We start from the raw sequence: 16663 nt of genomic DNA, 5'->3' as shown, positions 1-16663 counted from the left end.
CCAATGTCAGTAACTTCAGTATTTATTAGCTTTCTGGGGTTTTGTTTTCCAAGAGTCATATTCTAATAAGATTGATTTTGAATTTCAATAAACGATTAGTGTTTTAATATCGACTTCCATTTATGAGCCCTAATTTCTACAACTTGTTCCAACCTTATTTACCATTATAAACAGGAATACACTTAAGTGTTGTTTCTATGCAATGGTGTTTCCGTTGTGCACATTGACCAAATTATTAATGGAATGTTGCAAAGCTGTTTATTGTCCTGAAGGTTGGATAGCGCTAATTTTATTTCAGAGGTCAGACCATTACTAATGCTGATTAGGTTCGATGTTAGATTATTTGAGGTCTTATCAGGAAGTTCAAGAAGTCATGGCAATAAATATAGAATTAAACCAGAGACGCATTACCAGAATGGTAAAAGTTCGGTGTAGCCCATACGAAAGCGCAACAGAAATGGTCGTGGATCTGTAATGAGAATCCTTAAAAGAAAGGCGACGAAGTCCCTTTGAAAACCTATTGAGTAAGTTTATAAAATCTTTATTCGAAGTAGGTTCTACGACAGTTCTGCTGCTATGATCTTACATCTCGCGTATGGATCATGAGGATAAGATAAAAGGTATTAGGGCGCTTACAGAGGCATAAAGACAGCTATTTTCCCCTCGCTGAAAACGAGAATCGCATAGGACAGAAAATCGATAATATTTATGGCACGTACCCTCCTCCAGGCACCGCACAGTGGCTTATGGAGTGTATGTTAAGACGTAGATGTGGATGACGTCGGGAGATCCATAAAGCTGTTAGGGGAGCAAACTACTGTGGGACGTAGCGCTGCCAGAATACTTGAAGACTTGATAAAGATCGACAGCTGGTTAGATATTGGAAACGGAGTGAGGACGAATCCGACGTTGCGGGTTGCATACTTCCAAACCAAGGCGACCTTGAAACATCGGTGCTAACTGGCTTCGTTCTCTCCCGTTGCAGTTTCGCGATTATGACTAGTCTGAGAACTGTGGCGTTGGAATCGCTTCATACTTGTCGATTCGTTCTCCCATACTGAAGCATGCACGAGTGTGACTTACTGTTAGTATAGAAGATGAGTACACGATCGTACTGCTGTAAAGTAGAAATTACAATGTAAAATGACCGATTGTTCCATTCAGGTGGCCTTTAACGAAGCTGTGTTTTGTGAAGCTGTGGAGGGTATAAGACATTAATTAATGCGAAGTACACAATTGAAAATGTGTTCAGTAACAGGAGGAATGGTATCTGGAATAAGTCTCATCCACGATTCAGACGAAAAACATATAGATTTCATCCAGTTAAGCAAAATGTTTGTAATCTTGTTTATTCCACGTCCTCCATGAGAAAATGCATATGCTGCATCAAACGAAAAGCGGGCACAAGGAAAACCTGAGACAAAAAGGCGCTGTATTTCCGTATTCATTTGGAAGTGGCAACATGAGTTTATGTGCTAACAGTAAGTTGCGTAGTTCATAATTCATTTTTGTATTTTATTTTAATAATTAATTGCCATTTAGAGATTGCACCTCATCCTCATGTCTGGTACTGTCGCTATAGACTCGGTAACGGCTCGAAAGTATGTATACATCGACGTCATTGCTAAACATGCAGTCAATAGATATCAAATATTGAGATAAAGTTACAGCAATCTTAGAAAACATTTTATGTGTATAAATGTGTGTACAAACAGAACAATATTCACTGCTAACCGATCAGTCGTTATATTGTTATATAAAGTGTGGCAATTAAAAGTGGCCCGAAGAACAGGGTACAAAGAAACACAGCAGAGGTGAGGAAATACAGTACTAACCTGACTATAGTAGATGTTGGAAGTGACCACCATTCATCTCTTGGCACTCGGCCCACGATCAGGAAGTTGCTAAAGGCGGATCGAAGCTGGATGCTGGAATTGGTGCAGTCCCATCCGAAACCTTCTGCTACGGTGCCTGAAGACTTTAAGGGTTGTTACGATACACCTTAGACTTGACGGCTCCCCACACAAATTAATCGCACATTGACAGTCAGGTGACCTGGGTGGCCAGTATGCTTGCGACCAGACTGGTCTCTGCCAACAACTCTGTCGGCTGTATGAGCAGTTGCACTCAAAATGTTGGCAATGCAATGCGCCGAAGGCAGAGTGTGATGAAAGAAGATGGGACCAATAATGCGGCATGCAGACACTGCACACCAAATCCCAAACTTCTGATCATGCAATGGTGTTTCGTGGAAGTAATACGGATTCTCCACTACCCAGAACCTGTGATTCTGTCAGTTGACTTAAACATACACGTGAAACCAGGCTTCATCAGACATAAAGAACAGATCTGTGTCCAAGCCATTCATTGTTATCTCAGTGAGCAGCCGCTCACAATACTGGAAACGCTGAGGAGCACCTGCTGGTTTTAATGCATGAAAAACAAGACATTCATTTGGGATACATGTGCAGGTCCGTGTGGAGTATTCGTCCGCATCATCGACGTGATATTGCAGTCTCGTGTGACAGCATCGGTTTGACTTGGTAGCACTCTGAAGCATTTCTGGTAAACTGCAGCCACATTTTCTGGTGTGCGGGCAGGTTTAGACGTTTCGGGATGTTTTTTGACTTGTTCAGAAAGGATCCTGTCGCCATTTTCAGAATAAGTGTTTAATAGCCACTCTTTTCTGTCACTTTGACACGACAAAATTTCTCAGTAAACAACTGAGTACACAGTTTCACGAGCACGTTTTGACGTAGATTTCCACAACAAACACCCGCTGCCCCACTGAGAGTACCATCGTACCCTTTGCACTGCTCCATTCACACTACATTGCCCACAGTATGCTCTGAACCAGTGTGGATTCTGTGGCGGACGTCCAATGGTACCCATTCGTCGGGGCCTTTTTTATTTGCCCAGCCCTGTTAACATGCTTCTGGCATTTAGGCAGGTCAGACATTTTGTGACATTTCAACTTGCCCTTGTGAATGGCTATATTGCCGAGATCACGATTGGGTGAGATAAATGGTTAGTAATTTAAGGTTTAACGGCGGGAGTTTCTTTAAAAGCGGATGCGTATGTAGCGGGAGAGTGTCGAGTCCGCGGTTACAGTTGCGAACTCATGTGCTCGCTCCCTTTCTGAGCGAGTCATTGGCGAGTGGTCTGCGGTGGAAGCTCACGAATCGACTCTGTGGGCACACAGAGACGGCGAGTTCGAACATGACGTCCCAGGACGCGCTGGCGAGTGTACGGAGCTCATTTCTTATCTCTACAGTCGGTGTAGGTACTGAATTAACCCCAAACATGTAGAAATGTAAGGTACTACGAAACATTCCGTAGAATATATGAAGATGGTATCTGTTCTGCGACTACAAGGATTTAACCCTTGCACGCTCCCCGTGAGATCTACATTCTTGACTTAATGTCCACATACTACATTCATGTATGAAGATGGTATCTGTTCTTTCTAACATGTCCGAAAGAACAGATACCATCGGTGACCATGCACCTCTCTTTGATAGTAATAAGTAAATCAAGACCCTAAAGTGTCAACAGGCGTTGATGTACATCAACAAAGACATTTGAAAATGTGTGCCCCGACCGGGAGTCGAACCCGGGATCTCTGGCTTACATGGCAGACGCTCTATCCATCTGAGTCACCGAGGGCACAGAGAAGATACGATATTCATATACTTAAGGCTAATCGGCCATTGACCTCCTTCTTCTGTGCGGATGCACACGCATTGCCCGAACTTTTACGGGACTGGTTAAGATTGCCTGCTTCGAGTAATGAGTGTGATGGGCAGGGGCACTACGAATGTAGTGTGTGGACATTAAGTCGCGAATGTGGGTCTCACGGGGAGCGTGCAAGGGACAAATACCTACTGTCGCATTATCCTCTGTGCCCTCGGTGGCTCAGATGGCTAGAGCGTCTGCCATGTAAGCAGGAGATCCCGGGTTCGAGTCCCGGTCGGGGCACACATTTTCAGCTGTCCCCGTTATGTATATCAACACCTGTCGACAGTTTAAGGTCTTGATTTAATTATCATTTCATTTCTTGGAATGTCACATTATTGTCTGGTTACACGATTAGCCGTCAACAAGTAACCCATGCCCACGACAGTCACCTAATCTCAATATTATTGAGCGTTAGTGGTCTACTTTGGAGAGAAGTGTTCGTGATCGCTATCAGCATCCATCATCGGTGCCTGAATTTGCCGGTCTTTTGTAAAAATAGTGTAGAATCTCTGTTTATCTGTTGTAAGACGACCGGAAGCTGTTTCGAATGCCAACGGTTTTCCTACACCGTATTTGACTTGGCAATGTGTCTTGTTTCCGGTCTCTCCACATTTTTGTCCACCCCCTGCAGATGTAGGAAAGTAAATGTTAAGGAAATCCACCCTCAATCATTTAAGATGAAGCCATTATTTTCCTACTTCCTAGCACCGTGCTCCATTTAAGTGCAATTCTTTCGCTATTGCGACTTCGAGTAACGAGGAAACTCACGCTTTTCGAGGGATGAACTTGCCAAACGCTGTCGCCGGTGAGGTTGTTACGTCGCCCCTCCTGTCCCTCTTGCACGAAAATAATTTTATTCCGACCTTATCGTGAAATCGATACCCGTACCCTCGTCGGAGCAAACAAATTGAGATTTTCCCCTGCCCAGAACGAATCATTCGCCAAAGACGGCGGCGCTACAGCATCTCATCACTTCTCCATTACTGATCTCTTCTAAATAATTGCTTCATCTGGGAAGAGGTGCGCCCCGAGAGGTGGCAGGCAGCCCTGTCCCCGGTGTCGCTTTCAACCCTGCTGATGATCGCTTCCTGCCGTCTCCGGGAACTGCAGGTGGAAGAGGCAAGGAATGACAGCACCTCTCGATATAGAGAGTTATCAGTTTCTTTAATCTACTATACTTAAACAAACGATAACCACGGAGATCTCGCGAGAGAGAGAAATAAAATGTCAGCTTCTTTTACGAAACGAAGGAGCCACCAGTCACTAATTACACTTGTGCTATGTCTTATGTTGTGCTCTTTGTAGCTAGACGATACATCAGATCTCTTATTCACTAAAGTCTATTGACTGAAAAAGAGTACAAATTACCAGCAAACTGTTTTATTTAAGACGCTTCTGTCTTGCAGTTTTCTAATTAATTTTACATGTTCTTGCGGCATACCTTCCAACATTGTCTGAACAGATATTGCTGTACAAATATATGTGTTCAATATATAAGATCAAACATATTTTTTAAACGAACTAGTTTTGGTAGTTGATACGGTACAGTGGTCCAGTAAAAATCTTGAACGACATAATGGGGTGGAGAACTGAGTATGAATAGCCTCGAAGTCGTAGGACTGTCCCTGCGAAATAAGACATAGTCCCAACTTACCTTAATAAACAGAAGAATCAATGTTGCACCTTCCATTGTTAAGACCGTGGGAAATTCGGAATTGAGAGCTTTCTCTCCAGGAGATATCATGTCACCACAGTTTAACCGACTCTCAGTTCTGCTGGCAAGCTACACTACTTAGTAACTAGATGTATAGATCTGAGGGTGACCTGTAACAAAAGGCGAAAGCGGTTACCCTTAGTAAAGGTACCACGTGAGCCAGATGGTGCCTTTCTTCATTATATTTGACCATTGCCAGCCATCATAATCGTCCGAGGTAAACATGTTAAGTTGATATTAACATTTTTTTAGAAGGTTTGAAGTCATCTGACTGGTTTTATGCGACCCGCCACAAATTCTTCTCGTGTGACAATCTCTCCATCTGAGCGTGTAACTTGTATCCAGTCCCCTCAGCTACTTGTTGGATGTAGCCCATTCTCCTTCTTCCTCTACAGTTTCTACTCCGTACAGCTGCCTCAAGTACCACTGACCATGCAAGTAACTTCTTGGTGTCTCAATGCACGTAACCGAGCGAGGAGGCCCAGCGAGACTCGCATTGCAGGACGACAAATTCGCGTCTGGCCATCATCGAGATTTAGGTTTTTAATGATTTCTCTAAATCGTTGCAGGCAAATAATGGATGGTTCCTTTGAAAAGGGCGTGTCGGATTACCTTACCCATAATTTCGTAATCCTAGATTGTGCTCCGTCTATAATAACCACGCTGTCGACGAGACTATAATCTTTCTTCCTTCAATGTCCTATAGCCCTGTACCTTCTTCTTATCAATGTATTCTTCATGTAGCTTTCCTCGCTCATTCTGCCGAGCAGCTCCTCATTTCTCTTCCTATCAGTGCACCTAATTTACAATATCCTTTGCCGGCCAAAGTGGCCGTGCGGTTAAAGGCGCTGCAGTCTGGAACCGCAAGACCGCTACGGTCGCAGGTTCGAATCCTGCCTCGGGCATGGATGTTTGTGATGTCCTTAGGTTAGTTAGGTTTAACTAGTTCTAAGTTCTAGGGGACTAATGACCTCAGCAGTTGAGTCCCATAGTGCTCAGAGCCATTTGAACCCATTTGAACAATATCCTTTCATAACACCGCGTTTTAAAAGTATCGATTCTCTTCTGTTGTTGCCCATAGTCGACGATTCACTACCATAGCTCGCTGTGCACCTGACGTACATTCCCAGAAATTTCTTCTTTAAATTGAGGCCTAGCGGATACTTTTTTCCAATAATGTTATCACTCTCCACGCTAATCTGATTTTCTTATGTCCACCGTGTTTCGTCTGTTAACTGTTGATTTGCTTGCAAAGTATCAGAACCCATTCACTTGGTCTGTTCCTCCCCCCTCCCGCCGCCGTTTTGATGTTCAGTTCACTGCTAATCTCTTTTCTGTTAATCCTTATTACTTTGGGCTCCCTTCAGTTTACTAATGATACATATTATGTACTCATTACGGTATTCATGCCGTTCAACGGGTCTTCGCTTTCACTGAGGATAACAACGTCATCATCGAATCTGACCATAATTTAAACTGAAGGTAGAGTGGGAGAAAGGAAAAGAAAGGGAAGTAATGATATCAGTTGCATGGGAATCAGCTTCGATGAGTGAAAATGTGTGCCAGACTGTGACTCGGTTCCGGAATCTCGATCTTGCTAGTTAGCTGCGTTAACCACTGCACCATTCAGATGCAGTGTTTATTGCAAATGCGCATACTATCTCGGTACACTCTCCGGGCCGACTCACATTCCCACATAGCGCAGCTTATCCGTAGTCCCCATTGATGTTCTCCACGCCCGCTAACTTTAGATTCCCCCTGGAGGTCGAATGTAAATGTGGACCCCATCGAGGCGAATCAGTTACATGAATGCGTGGTGTCTGTTCTCTCGGACGTGTCCGAGGCCAATCAATTATATGAATGTATCATATCTGTTCTTTCCGACTAATGATAATTTTTGACGTTAATGATCACTTTAAAACTGAACGTACGCTTCCGTTAACTAGTTTTCGGTAAGTAATTTGTCCGAAAGAACAGACACCACGCATTCGTATAATCTTATCATTAATATCCTATTATGCTGAATTTTAATTCCATTCCTGATTTTTTTTCTGTCATAGTAAGTTCGATATACTGTTCGTAGGAGCGAAAAACTACTTCACTGTTATATCCTTTTTATCAGAACACCTCGTCCTTCCTGTTCCACTTAACATTTACAAAAGTCTCAACAGCGATGTTCCGTACATCCAGCGAATTATGCTGCAGTCAGAACACATAGAACAGAATGCAATTAGAGTGACAGTTATTTAAATATATGAAAAGTTTGTAGATTAGTTACAAACTACGGCTTTCTCACACTTTATTCAACATATAAAGGTCACTACAGATATTTGGATTTAGGTGCCTCCCGTCGTTGGCGATGATGCGGCGTGAATGAATAGCAAAATTCTGCATGACTCACTAAAGTGTCGGAACATTGATGTTGTCAATGACCTCCTGAATGGCTGTTGTGAGCTCAGCAGTGGTTTTGCAATTATTTCTGTACACCTTGCCTTTAATATAGCCCTACAAAAAGGAGTCGCATTTGTTCATATCCGGAGAATATGGCGGCCAATCGAGGCCTATGCCAGTGGCCTCTGGGTACCCCAGAGCTAGAATGCGGTCCCAAAAGTGCTCCTCCAGAACACTCTCCTGCTTCGATGGGGTGGAGCAGCGGCTTGAATGGGCCACATCTTGTCTAAATAAGGGTCACTTTGGATAAATGGGATGAAATCATCTTACAAAACCTTCACGTAGCGTTCGATGGTCACCGTGCCATCAAGAAACATCGCACCAATTATTCCGTGACTGTACATTGCACACCAGAGTCACCGGTAAAGAGAATCATCGCTCGTGAAATGCGGATTTTCACTCTCCCAAATGCGTCAATTTTGCTTTTTGACGAACCCATCCATATGAAAGGGGCCTTCGTCACTAAGCCAACCCATATATGCGCATACTAATTCCCTTCAAGCCCCGCGGCCAACCGCGCAGTTTGAATGTCCTAACGCAAACCGTTCAGAATTTATGACGCTTTTATTTCATGTAGATCAATAATTGTCATCCTGTATACAGCATTATTTTGGAATCAAAGACCAAGAACGGGTAGTCATAGGAGATACGTCTGTGACAGCAACTGAGGCAGGCGCGATGTAGACTGGATAGCCCTTTAACGCATGAGACAGCCGCAACGGTGCGGCTTCACGGGGCACGGAATCGTCCGCGTGCACGAGCTCCGCTGAACACGGCAATAATTTGATGCAACTTCAGGACACGCTTTCATTGGCACAACGTATGACGGGAATCGTAGAGGGCCACGTGCTCATTTGTCTATCAAATGACAGGTCTCCTGCTGAAGGGGTTAGCGCTGAATAGGGGTCTGTGCCGTCCTCGTGCGTTGGACTCAAGACCGCTTCGTAATGCGAGGTGTTGCCCACGTCACGTGTGTTCGCCACGGCGTGGTACGAACAGCTACACTGCTGTTGCCCTAGTAGGACATATGAAGTCGCTGTCTGGTGACAAAGTACATACGTTTTTTTGAGTCATCTGTCTTCTGACTGGTTTGATGCGGCCGGCCACGAATTCCTGTGCAACTTCTTCATCTCAAAGTAGCACTTGCAACCTACGTAATCAATTATTTGCTGGATTTATTCCAGTCTCTGCTTTCCTCTACAGTTTTTGTCTTCTACAGTTCCTTGTAGTACCATGCAGGTCATTCCCTCATGCATTTGCAGATGTCCTACCATCCCGTTTCTTCTCCCTGTCACTGTTTCACACATATTCCTTTCCTCTCCGATCCTGGGCAGAACTTCCTTGTTCCTTACCTAATTAGTACATCTTATTTTCAACATCCGCCTGTAGTACCACGTCTCAAACGCTTCGATTCTTCTCTGTTCCGGTTTTCCCACGGTCCATGTTTCACTGCCATACAATGCTGTCCTTCAAACGTACATTCTCAGAAATTTCTTCTGCGTACTTACAGAAGTGTTCATGTGAAATAACGTGACGGGTTGCGCTTTAAGATAAACATAGATTATTAACTTAAAACAGATTTCCTTTTGTTTGTTCGTTTTATTGGGCCTCCAGAGTTTGTACTCTCTTTATGCACTGATAACATATGTTTCCATAGAATACATAATTGTACAGAGATAATACATAAAAGCATATTCACTTAACTGAAAACTCAATCTGTCAACTTCATCCACAACATACATTCAACAAATAGAATGATAAGTGAACTAGACACATGAGTCCTATAAATTTTGCATGAGGAAGTAACCCGTATTGATCAAAATCTTCAGAAATTCCGATCGTTCATTGTCAAATTTGGAACACGAAAACAAGACGCGGTTTACATCAGTTTCTGAACTGGAATCACGAACTGGAATCACACTCACATGCAGGAGGATCGTAAAAGTTGTTGCTATACAGATTTACAGGAAACGGGGTTTGGGTAAAGCGAAGTCGAATGATGGTGTTCATCATAGATCGGTCCAAATGCGTCCTCGTAAATGCCTCATAATATCCACCTTTCTTTTGTTGAGATACATTCCATATGTCTCGCCATTGCTGTTTTCCGTGGCTCTTGACTTCACGTAAGTAGGCTGTATAGGATAATTTCAAATTGAGAACGTTCCTGTAGATGCAACTTGCTTCGCTAAGACGTTAACTTCCTCATCGTAGCGAATGTAAGTGTGTGGCTGCAACCGCAGGAGAATGACAGCCTGCTCCCTCCGTTTAGAGCGAACACATTCTAGTGACACATCCAAACTATAATTGTATGTTGTATTATTCCATCTTCGGTATTGGATACTTTAACAACACCCTGGGAGCCGGACACGAATAATATTTTTAACAAGGAAGTTGAAGATACATATGTAATTGATTGTAAAACTGCCACAGCCTCCGAGGAGAAACTGAAGCTTTAATGAGTTGGAGCTGAGTTATATAAAAGCACAACCAGTATATTTCTTCTGACGAATTTTGAATCCATCAGTATATATACAGATGTAACCAGGCCACTGAGCTTCACCGAGACAGTTAATTCTGCAATTTACGTTAACGCTCATCGAGGTTATCATATTATAATAATAGACAGGAATCTGGCATCTGAGTGTGTCATGATCATATTCAAATAAATGCAAATGCGAAGAACATCGCATAGAATGTTTGACAGAATACCAAAAGTCGAAAGTTGTGCAAACGTCTGAAACTATAGTTCTTTTGCTGTACACATTCCGTAATTGATAAATGCAGTCTCCACTCGTATAGACAGGCAAGGCCATTGCTTGTATGAAAAATTTATCTGACAGCATTTGACGTGTAATGCTGAAGGGCATCTCTCATTCATCTACCAAAGAAAGCATTTGTAGGTGTCGGTTCAAAAAATGGCTCTGAGCATGATGGGACTTAACATCTGAGGTCATCAGTCCCCTAGAACTTAGAACTACTTAAACCTAACTAACCTAAGGACATCACATACATCCATGCCCGAGGCAGGATTCGAACCTGCGACCGTAGCGGTCTCGGGGTCCCAGACTGAATCGCCTAGAACCGCTCGGCCACTCCGGCTGGCGTAGGTGTCGGACGCATGGCTCCAACACAGGTACGAATAGCCATGAACTGAAGAGTATTTAATGTGGAGAGGTAAATCAGGCACATTCTGATACAGCATGCAACCTTAGTCCAGTCTAAATCGAATAATCCCTCAGTACATTGTGAGTAGAATACTTGATGTACTCCCGACTGTACACGGCTGAGAGAGCGAATTACATTTAATCCTTTCTCGAGTTTATTAACATTAAACCGAATGTTAGGGGCCCAGCTGAGCTGAGAGTCAAATATCATTCCGAGTTATGGAGCATGAGATTTTATCTGGGAAGTATACTTTCCCCATGTGACGTGATTAACAATGCAAGCAGTGTTCGCTTTGTAAAAAGATACTATCACGGATTTCTTAGTCGAGATCTCCAACCCATTGTGGGACAGCCATTCATCCATGTGCTCTATAGCTGTGAGCTATTCCATTTCTGCAGGAAGATATGCGTGTACTGTTGAATAAACACAAAAATCGTCTGCGAACTGTAAAATTGTGGTTGGGAGAGTGATTATTCGGTTTAAATCATAAGTATACAGATTATACAAGAGGGGGCTTAAAATCGCACCCGACGCACGCTCTGAGAGACAAGAAACGGACCGAGTATGTTTCCTTTCTGATATAGCTTGTTCTTTGAGAGACCAGGTAACTGATGCCATAATCATCCTCGAAGGAATTCCAAAATCCGTCAGCTTGGTCTATAGAATCGGTATCTGCACATGATCATCAGTTGCTTAAGGTCAAGAAAAGCGGCAGCGACACTTTTTTTCCTTTCAAAGACTGAAATGAAGCTCATAGCAACCGAATTTAGATTCTCAATAGCCCCTTCACCCTTTCTGAAATTGACAGCGAGACATTAAATTACATTTTTCGAGCCACCATTACAACCTCATTTTACCCATTAGCTCCAGCGTTTTTGCTACACAAGACTACAATGCAGTCTGTAGATAGTTAGACGAGATATTAGGATATTTTCCATTTTCCATAACTGGGTTATAACCTACGTCTTCCAAGTTTCCAACAGCTCCCGTTTCATCCGGTACTGATTAGCAATGAACAAGAGCCACTCTTTTGCTTCTTTGGGCAGATTGTCAAGCATTGAATAATACATGTGATCAATACCAGTACAGCTGTCACACGATGATTTAGTATCATTTTTTAGCGAATGAACGAAGATAGTCATCTTCAGCTGGAGGTGCATAGTGCTGGAATGGGACCGCTGGAGGAGAGAGAGCATCGATAAATCCATGAACTTGTAGTAGGAAGAGTGGATGGCAGACGTCTGTTTCTAAAAGCCTTTGTTTTATACCAAATATTGGTCACACTGGTCGCTTTATTGAGTGAAGAACAAAATCAGGCCCGTTTTCCGCTTTTTCCCATAATTTGTTTACACGCGTTTTTACTTTTCTCTGTACCGAGTAATTAACCAAGGTAGGATTCTGGCGTTAGGATTCCAGATTGCATCGGAGTTTTGCAGCTTCTCTAAAGCTTTCGATTACCACCAAGGAGAGTACTTTTTTCTTTGAAATTTTGATATCTGCTGCGGCTTCCATAGCATTTATTAAAATTTGGTGCCCTTCTTCCTCCTGTAAGTTGCTCCCTGCAGTTTCGAGGTTTCTTCGAACTGTGTCTTTACATTTGCCCCAGTTGCCTTCTGCTACTTTACACTTTCTGACGTTAATACTTTACACCTGAACGTATGTTCCCGTTAACTGGTTTCCGATAAGCAATATGTACCTAAAAATGGATTTTTTTTTAACTGATGAGCTCCGCACTCCGGCGATGACGGAGTATTTAGTGACGACCGGCGTCATTCGAATGCGGTATGGAGGGGCGTGTGGTCACCACTCCGCTTACCTGGCCGATGTGAGTTCCTAGGCTTTGGGGCCGATACTTTTCATTCAAGCATCTCCTCAGCTGGCATCACGAGGCCGTGCAGACATAGTTCCGGTTCTCCCATGCAAATCCTTGATAGTACTGGGAAATGAACCCTCCTCTTTCGCAGGGCAGTAAGATACGCAGCCCACTGAGTCACAGCGATGGATATATCATGATTCTTTGTAGCTGTTATTATACGTATTATTATTAGCAGAATATAGTTTTAATTGTTGTTGTGATCTTCCGTCTCAAGACTGGCTTGATGCAACTCTCCATGCGAATGTATTATGTGCAACCTCTTCAAATGGTTCAAATGGCTCTGAGCACTATGGGACTTAACTTCTGTGGTCATCAGTCTACAACCTCTTCACCTGTATACAATTCCTGTTACATATATCCGTTTCAATCTTCTTCGTTCCTATGTCTTCCTCTACAATTTCTACCGCCAACACTTCCCTCTATAACGAAAGAAGATTTATTACCACATCATTACTACAGTCTGGAACCGCGCGACCGCTACGGTCGCAGGTTCGAATCCTGCCTCGGGCATGGATGTGTGTGATGTCCTTAGGTTAGTTAGGTTTAAGTAGTTCTAAGTTCTAGGGGACTGATGACCTCAGAAGTTAAGTCCCATAGTGCTCAGAGCCATTTGAACCATTTTTGAACCTGACAAGTCGTGGGGATCCTTTTCGTACTCTCCCTGTATTTAAGCATAGGCTCATTACTCCTAGGAATGAAATATTCCATCTAGTCTTCAGCATTCTACTATAGAACCAGAATTTAAGAGCTTCTATTCTCTTCTCGTCTGAACCGCTTATTGTACACGTTTTGCTACCCTACAATGGTACACTCTATACAAATACGTTCAGAAAGTTTTTCTCACAGCTAAATTTAAATTCTATATTCAAAAATTCCTCTTTTGCAGGAATTGTAGAGCTAGTATGCAGTTATATCCTCTCTACTTCGGCCATAATTTTCCAATTCAAATAACAAAACTCTTCGCCAATTTTTTATGTCTCACTTTCTAACATAATTTCCTCGACTTAGCTTTATTCAGTTCAACTAAATATCTTTTCTCTTCTTTTGATTTTGTTGATATTCGTTCTACAATCTCCTTTCAAGACACTAAAATTTCCGTTCAAGTAACAGGATGGTTGAACCGTGTAAACTGAATTCATTCTGGGATCTTACGTACTGTAGCATTGTGAAAACTCATTCAGGCCGCCGAATCTTACTGTCTGTGACAGTGTCGAAATGGCTGCATCGTTTGAGAGACGAAAATATCAGCTTATCAGCTTATCTATATGTCAGCGATCAGAATGACGGTGAAAGCGTCGATCGTGGTGAGTATGGGACAGCAACAGCAAAATTTCCCTTCAATAAGTCTGCTCCGCCGAATTTTAAGTAGCGATCTCATTATTTATCTTGATCACTTCTGTTGACGATTCGGACACTGCTGCGAACGTAAATGCACATGTATCTCTACACGACTAATGCAACAGATGATGAAGATTGTTTTTCATGTTCAAAGCTGAAGAGGCAATCGCAACGTCAAATCTAAAACATTTGTGGACTTTGACAGCATCGGACGTGTCACGTGGTAGAAGTGCAGCTTGGCACGTTCATCTGGCATTGACGTGGCATTCTGGTACACACATGCCCGGTGCCTAATGCCAGCCGGCTCTGGCCCAATTGCCAGTGCTCGCATTGTCCTGCGCTGCTCACTACGCAGCATGACTATCATTTCGCTTCAGTAAGCGCACTACCTTACACCGGGCTACCGATCTGTAATCAGCCGACCATATTGCGTTTCAAATCTACGTATGAAACGCGGGCAGTTACCTCTGAGTCTCCGGATTCATGGATCGATATCAGCAAGGGCATGGAGCCAAGGTGTCTGTGTGGATTTCAGTATATTGTTGTGGTCTCCAGTGCGAAGAATGGTTTTCTGCAGCCCTCCACGCCAGACCATCCCATGCAAGCCCCCGCATCTGTGCAGAAATACTGCTACCTACACCCATTTCTTCTCCCTCTACAATTTTTACCCTCACTCATCACTCCATTGTCAAACTGATTATTCCTTAAAGCTTTAGAATGTCCCTTAGAAATTGTTCCGTTCTTGTAATTATCTTGTGCTATAAACCTCTTGTGTCCTCAGTTGGATTCAGAACATCTTCATTAGTTAATCGATCTACCCATATCATCTTCAGCATTCTTCTGTAAACCACATTCTAGAATCTTCTATTCTCTTCTTGTCTGGACTGTTTGTGTTTCACTTTCGTATGAGGCTACACTCCATGAAAATAATCTATGTGATCAAAAGTATCTGGACACCTGCTGAAAATGGCTTACAAGTTCGTGGCGCCCTCCATCGGTAATGATGGAATTCAATACGGTATTGTCCCACCCTTAGCCTTGATGACAGTTTCCACTCTCGCAGTCATACGTTCAATCAAGTGCTGGAAGGTTTCTTGGGGAATGGCAGCCCATTCTTCACGGAGTGCAGCACTGAGGAGAGTCATTGATGTCGGTCGGTGAGGCCTGGCACGATGTCGGCGTTCCAAGACATCCCAAAGGTGTTCTATAGGATTCAAGTCAGGACTCTGTGCAGACCAGTCCACTGCAGGGATGTTATTGTTGCGTAACCAATCCGCCACAAGCCGCGCATTATGAATAGGTGCTCGATCGTGTTGAGAGACGCAATCGCCTTCCCCGAATTGCTCTTCAACATTGGGAAGCAAGAAGGTGCTTAAAACATCATTGTAGGTCTGTTCTGTGATGGTACCACCCAAAACAACAAGGGGTGCAAGCCACCTTCCATAAAAAACACGACCACACTTTTAACACCACCACCTCCGAATTTTACTGTTGGCACTACACAAGCTGGCAGATGACGTTCACCGGGCATTCGCCATACCCACACCCTGTCAACGGATCACCACATTGTGTTCCATGATTCGTCACTCCACACAACGTTTTTCCACTGTTCAGTCATCCAATGTTTACGCTCCTTACACCAAGCGAGGCGTCGTTTGCTATTTACCGGCGTGATGTATGGCTTATGAGCAGCCGCTCGATTGTGAAATCCAAGTTTTCTAACCTCCCACCTAACTGTCTTAGTACTTGCAGCGGAATCTGATGCAGTTTGGAATTCCTGTGTGATGGTCTGGATAGATGTCTACCTATTACACATTACGACCCTCTTCAACTGTCGGCGGCTTCTGTTAGTCAACAAACGAGGTCGGCTCTTACGCTTTTGTGCTGCACATGTCCCTTCACGATTCCACTTCACTGTCACAGTGGACTCAGGGATGTTTAGAAGAGTGTAACTCTCGCGTACAGACGTATGACACAAGTGGCACCCAATCACTTGCCCACGTTCGAAGTCCGTGAGTTCCACGGAGCGCCCCATTCTGCTCTCTAACGACGTCTAATGACTACTGAGGTTGCTGATGTGGGGTACCTGGCAGTAGATGGCAGGACCATACACCTAATATGAAAAACGTAAGTTTTTGGGGGTGTCCAGATACTTTAATCACATAGTGTACCTTCAGCAATTACAACCTAACCCTGACATTTATATTCAATGTTAATAAAACGTATCTTTTTTCTCAAACGATTTTCTTGTTGTTCCCAGTATGCATTTTACATCTGGTTTCCAAATTTCCTTCGACGCGTCCTGATTCGAATCGACAACTATCCATCAGATTTCGTTTACTTTTGTCGGTGTTCATTTTATATCTTCTTTTCAAAGCCCT

At 43.3% G+C, this 16663-nt stretch overlaps 1 protein-coding gene and 1 non-coding gene across 2 annotated transcripts in view; both read left to right on the top strand.

Moving 5' to 3' along the window:
- LOC124606118 (slit homolog 2 protein) overlaps positions 1–16663 on the top strand; it is a 627832-nt gene that overhangs the window by 190140 nt on the left and 421029 nt on the right. The gene's annotated exons all lie outside the window — the stretch shown is intronic.
- Trnat-ugu lies at positions 3904–3978 on the top strand. The gene has a single exon. It is a non-coding gene; the product is annotated as a tRNA-Thr (tRNA).

This window comes from Schistocerca americana, chromosome 3 (genome assembly GCF_021461395.2).
Source record: "Schistocerca americana isolate TAMUIC-IGC-003095 chromosome 3, iqSchAmer2.1, whole genome shotgun sequence".
Classification (NCBI taxonomy): domain Eukaryota; kingdom Metazoa; phylum Arthropoda; class Insecta; order Orthoptera; family Acrididae; genus Schistocerca; species Schistocerca americana.
The sequence above is the reverse complement of the archived record's forward strand: the minus strand, read 5'-3'. Positions and strand labels throughout refer to the sequence as shown.